Consider the following 7,715-nt stretch of genomic DNA (forward strand, 5'->3'; position numbering starts at 1 on the left):
CACATTTAAAAATGACATTATCCCAAAAGCCTACTTCCAAACATTGACCTACCAATACTGACCTTTATCTTAAGATTGCACCATTAAAAGACAATTAAGCCTATTTATACATCTGCTGTTTCCAAGGCTATACATTCAAACTATCCCAGATTTTCCCCATAATCTCATATACCAATTATTTATACAATAAATGAGAAGACCTAAAAATCTCCAAATCCTAACCAATTTCCCCCTTCTCCCTATAGTTGAATGTTTAAAAAAGAATTTTATCTCTTTCTTTATGGTTTTGTCGCAGATTTCAGGAAGCTTATTATAAATATAGTTTGGGTGTTCCCAAAAGAGAGAGACAACAATTGACAAAGAAAAGCTAATCATTCTCAGTCATCATGTATACTACAGATCGCCCTTACATCCCTGAAAGTAATTTCCTAATAGATTGTAATATACAGGGCTCAACTTTTCACATCTTTTGCTAGAAAGGTTGTCCTGCAATACATAATGCTAAGATCATCTTGACATAATATATAAGGTTGAGATCGCTTTTTCTTCCTTCACCCAGCACACCCCCTGCACAATTAATTCATCACCAAGCATCACAGCTCTCAAAGAGAATGACTCCAGGAAAACAGCAGACTAATCATACACCAGGTGTGTGGGCAGTGTAATAACTTCGTCTTCACCCATATTGCTCCCATTAACATCTGAGAGCAGGAACTATGTCCTACTCTATTTCTTATCTATAGTACGTAGCACAGCACCTGGCATGTAACAGGCACAAAATAACTGCAATTCGAATGAATGGATATAAGCCACTATTTAGAGTAGTATGTACTGAACTCTTTGTAATATGTGCAGAGTCTTCAAAACCTAAGTACACAGGGATTGTTCTTGTTATGTATAACTTGCCAAAGAGCACTGAAAGCCCTCATTGGCCTGGGCAATAATCAAAACATCTGCTTTGCACAGAGGGGCCTTACTTCAGGTCCACAGGGACCTCTGGTCCTTTCACCGTAGGAGGTAGAGAGGGAGAGGGCAGGGTACAGGCCAGGTCAGCAGTACAGTGCAGAGAGGAGCAGGTTGTACAGCTAAGAATAAATACCCAAGAATGTGGAATCCATGAGTCTTGCAAAAAAGGCTCCTGTCCTGGAAAGGTTCCCAACACAAAAGACCTGCCTGCTAACTCTGCCACTTGGAGACAGAGCAGAAAAGAAAGCCTACATTTCCCTATTTCTTCACTCTCCTGGGCACAGAGAACAGGGTGTAAATTAAATATTGGCATTTAGATCTGCTGCTGCTGTAAGAATCAAAAGTATATTTTTTCCATTCACTTTCAAGTTAATATATCTGTGAGTACCTAGGAAAGTACTTAAAGCTCTACCTCCTTTGTCTTCTTATATCGCTAATCACGTATTCCCAGTTAATTTATGGGTGAAAATTCATTGAAAATGAAAAAATTAGACCAAAATAAAAAAAGAAAAGGACAGTGGGATTTAAAAAAGACTTGCCTTTTACCCCTCATTGCAGTTATACTGGTTTAACGTGTATTTTTCTTAAGAGGCCAACATTTATATAACTATATTTTCTTTCAATTTGTCACTAAAAAAATATTCAAAGTATCACCTTCTGTAACTTCTCTATGATTTCTTTGGTAGGTGCTTTTTTAGGGCGCCAACTTTAAAATCTGGTAGCATAAGGTTCTGCTGCAGGCATCAGGGAAAATACACCACTTCACTCTCATTTTTGAAAACTGGCTGTTGACAAAATTATTTATGCTGATTTTTAAGAAGCACCAGAATTCTACTGAGAAGCTGTCGGAGTGGCAGTGGTGTGCTTAAATGTGCCCCTGAGCTTCTTGTGTGTCAGAACTTTGTGACTACTCCTTCCTCCAACACTTTTTGTGAAAGAGAAATGGAGAATTAGGCACATTCTTTCATTTAAATAGCAAGGTATAATAAAAGGCCCTTAGGATGCCTGGTCCCTGCCTCAGATTTCTCTCACATTCCCAAGATGTTGTTCAACTTGAATAAATCCATTGAACTTGTATTAGTACCTCATAAGCTCAAATTCTGCTATTTAAGGGGTACTCATTATGCGTGAAGCTCTGTGCCAAGAGCTTTACCTCAATTTTTCGTTTAACTTCACACCCGCCTAATGAAGTAGGCGCCACTGTTACCTCCAGATACAAACCAAAGCTTGGGGAGTGGACATACCTCAGCCAAGGACACACAGCAAGCGGCGGAGCCAGGATCAAACCCGGACCATTCCGAGTTCTGAGTCTCGGCGGTAACCGCTCTACTCTCATGCCACTAAGGGTCTACGCACACGCACGCGCACTGCTTCTAAAATACTGAAAAGCCAATTTCCCAAGAATGCTTCTTTTAAAAAAGTGATGTGTTGCATTACATATCGTGCTCTCTTCTTTTTAAGCAACTCTTTTGTTTTGTTTTACGGATGGAGGGGGTACACACAGGCCTAAAATCATGACTTGGGCATTTTTGTACAGAGCACAATTAACAATGCCGGGAATGGAAACCGCAACTCCGAGGATTCCTCCGTGCGCGCGATTAAATCCCCGGGGCTCCAGGCGGCTCCTTCCGCCGGGCGGGGCGTGCGCTTCGCGCTCCGCGGTGTTCCTCCGCCATCTAGAGGCTCCGCGCGGAAGCAACGCTGTGTCCGGGAAGGTCAAGATAAATGAGACCTGGGATACATTCTCAAACCAGTTTAAATTACTCATTTCTGAAATACCAGTCTTTCAGTCTTCTCTTCCCTTAAATAAAAACAAAGTTACTTTCTTCATAAGTCTTCAAACTTAATACCAATAAAGGCCGGCTGCGTTAAATAAAATATCGAGCTGATTTTTTTTTTTATGATAATGGATTTGAGAACAGCAATCATGAGCAAAAAAAAACTCATTAAAGAGCTCCATTGTTGGCATTTTAGGAAGATATGCACTACGTACTTCCTATACACAGTGATCAATTACCAGATTGTGTGAGCAGTGATATATCCCTCTGAATTTGTTTATTATTTGAATGTTCATCATATATGTTGTTAGATGTTTGCAGATAGCAATAAGAAATAAATATTTGTCAAATCCAATAATAAAGAAAAACAACACAATTTCCTATTTTTTTGCCTTGTGTTAAAAATTCAGAGGAAAAATTGTTAGTGGATATTTTATCTGGTCACTCATAATAATGATAATGATAAAATAATTAAATTGATTGAATCCTACTGTGTTCAGTTTTGTATATTTATATGATAGTATTTCTAACCTCATAGTAATTTGAAAGTTATTGGTATTATCATTTGAGAAATAAACAAGCTCAGATAAATGATAAAGATAGTAAATGACAACCAGTAATTAATGAAACTGGTATTTAAAATGAAACTCCAAAAATTCATTCTTTTTTCACTAAATCATGTTAATTTTAAAATAAGAAAGAGATGCTAATTATCCAAAGTGACAAGTGATAAGTTAATCTCATTCATCTAAGTATTTTGCATTAGAGACAACCAATGAAATTATTTAACACATTTAAAATTTGATTGAAAGCACTGAAATAGGATAAATTTTAAAACTGAGTTTACAATTTGACCTACTGCCATGGCAGATGAAATTGCTTAACCTGAAGAATCCTCCAGGGTGAATACAATAGAGACCAGGAATGGGGTATGAGGAAATAAATTCACTGTTTCCAGGTTCATAGGCAGGTTGCCTGGTCTAGGTGAAGTTAGACTTCAGTATCTTCCATTCTAGTGGATCCTGATCCTCTCATGGTGAGAGGCTAGATTCTCCCAAAGAACACAGGGCAGCATCACAACGTCTGCTTCTAATAGCCATGCTCTAGGTACACTTGGCTTCTCCAGAATCTGTCTAGTGTTAAAGATTTTTTCTAAGATTTATATTTTGTGACATTTTATTCATGTAGAAATACTTTAACAAAAATGTCATAAATGTTGAGTATGCTGAGTATTTAATGTTCTGGGAGATTTTTTTTAAGTGCATATATTTACACATAATGACAAATTCTAATAGATTCCTGTGGAAAATATATGCCCCGCTACCTCCAGTTGGAGAAGAAATAATTATGAATACTTGAAGAGGTATCCACAAAAAGGAGAGGCCACAATTATTTTTGTTAGTATAGAAATATGGATTCTTGGGTATTTTTTAAATTGTGACAGCGCATGGGCTACTTTTGATTTTAGATCTTTTGATCTTAGAATGTTAAAACTAGAAGGGATGTAAACATCATCTATGTAGTCAACATCACATTTTTCACAGATGAGAATGCTGAGGCCTACAGAGATGAAAGAACTTGTCCAATACTCACCCCAAGATAATGGTAAATCCAAGAATAGAATTTGGTATCTCAATTTCCAATCTTGATCTTTTGATATATGTGCTATCAAAAAGCAATACGTGCTATCCATGCATAGTTCTTCCTACCCACACACAACATAGATAAGTTGGATGAATACCCATATGTCTGCCTTTGCTGGGCTGTAATAGATCATGGTAAGTGCCTATAACAGTGCCTAGTACGTAGTAGACACTCAATGAATATCAACTGAATGTTGAATGTACTCACCTGTTGACATCCACTATATTCATCTATATAGAAGAGAATGCTGTGGAAAAGATAATACCCAGATGATAATTTCGGACAAGAAACCCTTTATTTTTTGTCCTTTACATGAAGGAAATGGAGGGAAATTTTCGGATTTGCCATATTAACAAAGTCTTGCCCTTTAGTCATAAATCCAGAGAACTTAGAGTTCGCAAATAAAGACAAATGATTTAATAAAACTGATAGACTTAGAATACATAAATTATCATAAGAAAATTAGTTATGAAATTTAGTAATTTGATAGATAAATATTGGGCTCACTGTAAGAGAAATAGAGCAACACAGTCCAAGCACATTCTCTGAGCTGTGTCAACCTTGATACCTAGATATAGTCAATGGCAGCTGGAGGGTCCTACCTTTTGAACAGCCCCCATTTGAATTTATATTGCCAAAAATTATGAAAGTTCAAGGGGCACAATCTGACAGGAATTTGAAAAACTCAATCAAGATTGAACCATAGATTTCAGCCTCATTCATATAAAGAGAAATGTGAATTAAAACTACACCATTACTCCTTATCATATTGTTAGAATTTAAAATTGTGATAACACTGTTCATTAGGCTGTGGGGAAATAAGTATTCTCATATAATGTTGTTAAGATTATACCTATGCAAGGTAATTTACCAATATCTATCAAATTTAGAACTGCATATACTCCTTGACCCTGCAATTTCACTTTGCAAATTTATCCTACATATACACTTGCACTTGTGCAAAGAATAATGGTTAAATGTTCTTCTCTGCTGATATGATAGTGAAAGAATGGAACCAAAGCAAGTGTCCAGCTTTAAGGGAATGGTCAATAAATTATTGTACATTCCTATAATTAATAGTATTTACAGCTATAAGAAAGAGTAAGCAAGATCCTTGTGCACTACTATGGAAAGATCTCCCCCCAAAAATTACTAACTGAAAAAAAGCAATGTGTCTTCCATCATGTATATCATCTTCTCTTTTGTGTAAGAAAGAAGAAATTAATATTTGCTTGTATAGATTTTTTTTTTAATTCTGGAAGGACAAAGAAACTGACAACAGTGGTTAACTGTGGTTGGAGGAAGATAGGAAATAGGCGGATGGGGAACAATAGCTGAATGCAAGATTTCTACAATGTTTTTTTTTTATTTCCTTTAAGCTTTGAAAATTTTGACTTTTAGAAAAGGGAGGATGGTGAAGATGATGGTAGAACATAAACTGCACAACCTAATATATTTAAGAAGGAATTTATCAGGTGCTTAGAATTGATACAGGCTAGCTCAGTTGGAAGACTCAGGCAGGCAAGCAGCTATAAGAGATAAATGGATGTTTTGAAGGGCCAGCGCAGTCCCAGAGAAAGTCAAACCACTGCATTCACAGTTGGACACAAGATTCACGGAGGAAAAAAGATGACTGGGCTTTTGCAAATTTTTGGATATTCTGATTTCGAAAATGCATTTTGACACAGAATCTTGATCTGGCTGAGTTAAACTCGACAGTTCTTGAAAATATCTTTTCCTTTCAATGGACAATGCACCTGCCCTAAGTGGATGACAGCGTGGAGGAGATGCTTATAAATGAGCATAAAAACAAAGGCAAATAGGTGTCCTCCTAAGAACCTATGCACACACACACACACACTCATATATGCATAAAAGTCTAATCATAAGACCAATGTTATAAATCCTAAAGCCAATATATTGTGAATTCATTTTTATTTTTCTCTAGAGAAATATAAATATAAAGAAACTTACCAGAAACATAAAAGGAAAAACAAAACAGTATACATGAAGATTCGTTGACAGGAGCATATCAACAATAACGATACTCTCAATCCTATACTTGGATACTATAAATAAGAAAATCATGTAGACAAAAATATGAAAATCTGATTCTCCACTGCAACATTAAAGAGGAAAAGCATAATTTTATTCCTTTTCCAATTTATTGGTCTTTGGCATAGTTAGGCCTACCTAGAGATTTCCCAAAGTTGTTGACAACTTGTTTCTCTCTAAATCTAAATGCTATTTTCTTTCTTGAAATAAAGTCAATATAAGAATTACACAATTTACACTTCAGTTACTTTAACTGTAATTTTTCATATATGCCACTGAAATCTGTGGGCTTGAAAACAGAAAGGCTTTTTGTAATCCCTAACCCTCTAAATGCATCACTAAATTATAGCATTGGAAAGTTCACAAGAAGACTTTTTTCTGGCCACCATCAGATATATAATGTATTTCCTTTTTTCTAATCTTCCTAGTAAAAATTATTAATCCTTCAAATATTTTCCAAGGTAAATTTGGCTTTTAAATTGTAATACTGAACTTGACCATGAAACCCAGGAAAGTATTGTCCAGGTTCTCCACTAGGGATGATTTTGCCCCTTCCCCTCACCCTCTGGACAGTTGGCAACATCTGGAGACTTCTACAGTACCTGGTCTTCCTAGGTGGTCTCCCATCCAAGTACTAACCAGGCCCGACTCTGCTTAGCTTCCGAGATCAGACATCAGGCTTGTTCAGGGTGGCATGGCCGTAGGCTATGGACTGTGGCTCCACTGGGGCACGAACTCAGGACATTCTACATGTAAAGTAGACGTGCTAACCGCTACACTGTAGAGCCACATCCATCTGGAGACATTTTTGTCACAGCTGGGGAAGTAGGGAGGTTTGTGGTGCTATCAGCATCCAGTAGGTTGAGGCCCGGGATGCTGCCAAACAGCCTACAGTGCACAAGACATACCCTGCAACAAAGAATTATCCAATAGTGCTGAGGTTGAGAAACCCTGATCCGGTGTTATGAGACAATTGTACTTACATTTCTCAGATTAAATTTGGAATTTTGGCTAGAGCACATGCAAAAAGGATGCTTCTGTTATATATATATATATTCCTAAGGTTAACTGTTGTTTCAAGTATAACTTGACTCCAATACTTAAAAAGGGAAAATGTGATTGCATTTTTTAATGTGCTTGAGTTTAATGGGTTCTGCATTTTACACTAGGAAGCACTTTCATTTGTTCACAATTCTGAGTCAAAAGATAATGATACTTTGGGAACAAAAGGGGAAAGTAATAACATGTTCAAGATTTTACTAAGTTTTCTTC

The 7,715-nt window shown here is 36.7% G+C and overlaps 1 pseudogene; it reads right to left on the reverse strand.

Moving 5' to 3' along the window:
* Positions 1–7,033: 7,033 nt before the first annotated feature.
* Positions 7,034–7,149, reverse strand: LOC112474027 (annotated as a pseudogene).
* Between the last annotated feature and the right edge of the window lie 566 nt (positions 7,150–7,715).

This window comes from Pteropus alecto, unplaced genomic scaffold, assembly GCF_000325575.1.
Source record: "Pteropus alecto unplaced genomic scaffold, ASM32557v1 scaffold69, whole genome shotgun sequence".
Lineage (NCBI taxonomy): Eukaryota > Metazoa > Chordata > Mammalia > Chiroptera > Pteropodidae > Pteropus > Pteropus alecto.